Source organism: Chrysemys picta, unplaced genomic scaffold, assembly GCF_011386835.1.
Source record: "Chrysemys picta bellii isolate R12L10 unplaced genomic scaffold, ASM1138683v2 scaf1015, whole genome shotgun sequence".
Classification (NCBI taxonomy): Eukaryota; Metazoa; Chordata; order Testudines; family Emydidae; genus Chrysemys; species Chrysemys picta.
The window spans coordinates 12,501-17,500 of record NW_027053722.1 but is presented as its reverse complement, the minus strand read 5'-3'; the positions used below and the strand labels follow the sequence as shown (position 1 = coordinate 17,500).

The 5,000-nt window shown below is 70.1% G+C and overlaps 1 non-coding gene across 1 annotated transcript; it reads right to left on the bottom strand.

Moving 5' to 3' along the window:
• Positions 1-3,433: 3,433 nt before the first annotated feature.
• On the bottom strand, positions 3,434-3,552 carry LOC135979579 (5S ribosomal RNA). Its single transcript, XR_010596859.1, has one exon. It is a non-coding gene; the product is annotated as a 5S ribosomal RNA (ribosomal RNA).
• Positions 3,553-5,000: the final 1,448 nt, after the last annotated feature.

Genomic DNA, 5,000 nt, shown 5'->3' with positions numbered 1-5,000 from the left:
GCCTCCGGAGGGTGAGCGTCCTCGGACGGGATGCAGCTGCCGCAGAGAGGCAGCCTCTGAGGCAAGGAGCGGAGCACCGAGGCTGGGGAGAGGGGAGCAGGAGCCGGGGGCTGGGGTGGGTGGGTGGGGGGGGCGTTCAGGACAACCGATCAAGCCCCGGGAAGCGGCTGTCAAATGTTCAAAGTCCCCCCCGGGACAACAGGTCAAGCCCTGGGAGGCGGCTGTCAAATGTTCAAAGTCCCCACCGGGACAACAGGTCAACCCCCGGGAAGCGGCTGTCAAATTTTCAAAGTCCCCGTTCGGCCACCAGGTCAACCCGCTGAATCTACTGGGTTGACCTGGCGGCCGGTTTGCTTTCCGGCCACCAGGTCAACCCATTGGATTCGACGGGTTGACCTGGCGACCGGTTTGCTTTCCGGCCACCAGGTCAACCCATTGGATTCGACGGGTTGACCTGGTGGCCGGTTTGCTTTCCGGACCGGATGTCACCCCACTCCCAGGGCAGCGCGGCAGTGGTGCTGAGGACCGCAGAGGGGGGGCTTAATAGTCGAGAGGGAGCAGGTCCGGGGGAGGCTTAATAGTCGTCCCCCGAGGACTCCGGGGGCCAGGCTTAATAGTCGTCCCCCCGGGCGCTCCAGGGGGAAAGCTTAATAGTCCTCCCCCGAGGATAGGCTTAATAGTCGCCCCCCGGCCAGTCCGGGGGAGGCTTAATAGTCGTTCCAGGGGAGGCTTAATAGTCATCCCCCGGGCAGTCCGCGGGAGGCTTAATAGTCGTCCCCCGAGTGCTCCGGGGGGCAGGCTTAATAGTCGTTCCCCAGGCAGTCTGGGAGAGGCTTAAGAGTCATCCCCCGACAGTGTGGGTGTGGGTGTGGGCGGGGGGGAGGCTTAGCAGTCGTCCCCAGGGCGGTCCGGGGGTGGGGGGAGGCCTCAGAGTCGTCCCTCCGAGAGCCGTGTCGGCGGCGGTGGCGGGTGTCAGGCTTTACGTCCAGCCTCCGGAGGGTGAGCGTCCTCGGACGCGATGCAGCCGCCGCAGAGAGGCAGCCTCCGAGGCAGGGAGCGGAGCACCGAGGCTGGGGAGTGGGGAGCAGGAGCCGGGGGGGAGGTGGGGGGCGTTCAGGACAACAGGTCAACCCCCTGGAAGCGGCTGTCAAATGTTCAACGTCCCCACTCGGCCACCAGGTCAAGCCCCGGGAAGCGGCTGTAAAATTCTCAAAGTCCCCACCGGGACAATAGGTCAAGCCCTGGGAGGCGGCTGTCAAATGTTCAAAGTCCCCACCGGGACAACAGGTCAACCCCCGGGAAGCGGCTGTCAAATTTTCAAAGTCCCCGTTCGGCCACCAGGTCAACCCGCTGAATCTACTGGGTTGACCTGGCGGCCGTTTTGCTTTCCGGCCACCAGGTCAACCCATTGGTTTCGACGGGTTGACCTGGCGGCTGGTTTGCTTTCCGGCCACCAGGTCAACCCATTGGATTCGACGGGTTGACCTGGTGGCCGGTTTGCTTTCCGGCCCGGGTGTCACCCCACTCCGAGGGCAGCACGGCAGTGGTCTTGAGGACCACAGAGGGGGGCTTAATAGTCGAGACGGAGCAGGTCCGGGGGAGGCTTAATAGTCGCCCCCCGGCCAGTCCGGGGGAGGCTTAATAGTCGTCCCCCGAGGACTCCGGGGGCCAGGCTTAATAGTCGTCCCCCCCCGGGCGCTCCAGGGGGGAAAGCTTAATAGTCCTCCCCCGAGGACTCCGGGGGCAGGCTTAACAGTCGTCCGCCCCGGGCGCTCCAGGGGGAAAGCTTAATAGTCCTCCCCCGACAGTGTGTGTGTGTGTGTGTGGGAGGGAGGCTTAGCAGTCTTGCCCCGGGCGGTCCGGTGGGGGAGGCTTAGCAGTCGTCCCCAGGGCGGTCCGGGGGTGGGGGGGGGGGGGAGGCCTCACAGTCGTCCCTCGGAGAGCCGGGTCAGCGGCAGTGGTGGGTTTACGTCCAGCCTCCGGAGGGTGCGCGTCCTCGGAGGCGATGCAGGCGCCGCAGAGAGGCAGCCTCCGAGGCAGGGAGCGGAGCACCGAGGCTGGGGAGAGGGGAGCAGGAGCCGGGGGCTGGGGCTGGGGGTGGGGGGCGTTCAGGACAACCGGTCAAGCCCCGGGAAGCAGCTGTCAAATGTTCCAAGTCCCCACTCGGCCACCAGGTCCACCCCAGTCTAGCAATGGGGTTGACCTGGCTGACGGCCGGTTAGTATCAAGGTAAACTCACCGTCGTCCACAGGAGGGCAGCTCTCAGGCCGGCCGGCTGCGGCTGACTCTGGGGCGGCGCCCGGTCCCGGCAGCGAGGGGCGGGGGGCGCGGAGCGAGACGGGGCTAACCGGGGGGGGGCGCCTCCTGCGACTTTGGGGGCCGCGGGTCGTCAGTGGCGTGCAGGCCGGGCCTCTCCCGGGGGATTCGGGGGGGCGGTCCTGCGGGCCGGGCGCAGGGGGCTCGAGCGAGCCCGGGCCGGTCCGCCCCGGGGCCGGGGTCTCCGCCTGCGGCTCAGGGGGGCGCGGGTCGTCGGGGGAGGAAGCCCGGGGGAGCCGCACACCGGCCCGCCAGGCCAGGCCTGGCCTGGATGGCCGCGGGGGGATTCGGGGCGGTCCCGCGGGCCGGGGGCCGGGCGCAGGGGAGGCGGGGGGGCCGAGCGAGTCCGTCCCGGGCCCGGGGCCTCCCCCTGCGGCTTTGGGGTCCGTGGGTCCCCGCTGGAGGAAGCCACTGGGAGCTGGACACCCGCCGTCCGTCCCGCCAGGCCAGGCCTGGCCTGGGTGGCCGCGGGGGGATTCGGGGCGGTCCCGCGGGCCGGGGGCCGGGCGCAGGGGAGGCGGGGGGGCCGAGCGAGTCGGGCCCGGGCCCGGGGCCTCCCCCTGCGGCTTTGGGGTCCGTGGGTCCCCGCTGGAGGAAGCCGCTGGGCGCTGGACACCCGCCGTCCGTCCCGCCTGGCCAGGCCTGGCCTGGGTGGCCGCGGGGGGATTCGGGGCGGTCCCGCGGGCCGGCGGCCGGGCGCAGGGGGTCCGAGCGAGTCCGTCCCGGGCCCGGGGCCTCCCCCTGCGGCTTTGGGGTCCGTGGGTCCCCGCTGGAGGAAGCCGCTGGGCGCTGGACACCCGCCGTCCGTCCCGCCTGGCCAGGCCTGGCCTGGGTGGCCGCGGGGGGGGATTCGGGGCGGACCTGCGGGCCGGCGGCCGGGAGGGTCCGGGCCAGTCCGCCCCATGCCCGGGGTCTCCCCCAGCGGCTTCGGTGGCCCCGGGGGGGGTCCTCCGCGGAGGAAGCCGGGTGGGTGGGGAGCCGGACCCCAGGCGCCCAGACCCGTGACCTGCGGCCGCGACCTCCGACTCGGCAGGAGCGACGAGGGGCTTTCCGGCCCGTCCCCCCCTCTCCTTCCCCCCCAGAAAAGGAGAGAGAGCTGACTCGGACCGGGAAAAGCTGCCTACGGCACCTGGGATTCCCAGGCGGTCACCCATCCAAGTACTAGCCAGGCCCGGGACGGTTTACCTTCCGAGATCGGACGGGATCGGGGGCGTTCGGTCCGGTATGGCCGTAGGCACCCGGCCCCGCGCCTCCTCGCCCGCTTTCCCCTGCCGACGCCCGGGCCTGCCGCACGGTGAGCCCCGGTCGGACTGCCCCCCCCCCCTGCGGCAGGGCCCCCGTCTCTCGCGGGCCCGGTCCTTTTTTCCTTTTCGAGCTCCGGGGCCCGGGCTGGCCGCCAGAGCCCCTCCGCCCGCCCTCCCCGGCGTCGGGGAAAATACTGTCCCGGACTTCCAGTGCGCCCGATCCTGTCAGCCGGGGGGTGGGGAGGGGCAGTCCCTCGCTGCGGCCGGGGAGGGTGAGCCCAGGGCGGCTTGCCTGCCGTGCGAGGCCCCTCTCGGCCACCAGGTCAACCCCGAGTCGAAAGGGCTGAAAAATTTTCAGAGTCCCCTCCCGGGCACCAGGTCAACCCGTGGAATCGGACGGGTTCACCTGCTGGCCGGTTCGCTTCCCGGGCACCAGGTCAACCCGTGGAATCGAAAGGGTTCACCTGCTGGCCGGTTTGCTTTCCGGCCACCAGGTCAACCCCTAGGGGTTTTAACGGGGGCACGCCCGGTGGCCTCTTTCCCGTCCGGTCACCAGGTCAACCCGGATCTCCCTCCTTCCCTGGGCGTCCCCTCCTCGGAGGCGTCAGGTTCCATTCCCCCCCCCCCCCCAGACTTCCAGGGGCCCGATCCAGTCGGCCGGGAGGCAGTCCCTCGCTGCGGCCGGGGAGGGTGAGCCCAGGGCGGCCTGGTCCATGTCTCTAGTGGGCCCGATCCTTTTTTTTTTTTTCGAGCTCCGGGGCCAGGCCCGCCCGGGCAGCCCTCCTCGGAGGCGTGGGGCGATTTCCCCCCGCCCCCAGACTTCCAGGGGCCCGATCCTGTCGGCCGGGAGGCAGTCCCTCGCTGCGGCCGGGGAGGGTCAGCCCAGGGCGGCTTGCCTGCCGTGCGAGTCCCCTCTCGGCCACCAGGTCAACCCCGAGTCGAAAGGGCTGAAAAATTTTCAGAGTCCCCTCCCGGGCACCAGGTCAACCCGTGGAATCGAACGGGTTCACCTGCTGGCCGGTTCGCTTTCCGGCCACCAGGTCAACCCGTGGAATCGAAAGGGTTCACCTGCTGGCCGGTTCGCTTTCCGGCCACCAGGTCAACCCCTAGGTTTTAAGGGGGGGGGACGCCAGGTGGCCTCTTTCCCGTCCGGTCACCAGGTCAACCCGGATCTCCCTCCTTCCCTGGGCGCCCCCTCCTCGGAGGCGTCAGGTTCCATTCTTTTTTCCAGACTTCCAGGGGCCCGATCCAGTCGGCCGGGTGGCAGTCCCTCGCTGCGGCCGGGGAGGGTGAGCCCAGGGCGGCTTGCCTGCCGTGCGAGTCCCCTCTCGGCCACCAGGTCAACCCCGAGTCGAAAGGGCTGAAAAATTTTCAGAGTCCCCTCCCGGGCACCAGGTCAACCCGTGGAATCGAACGGGTTCACCTGCTGGCCGGTTCGCT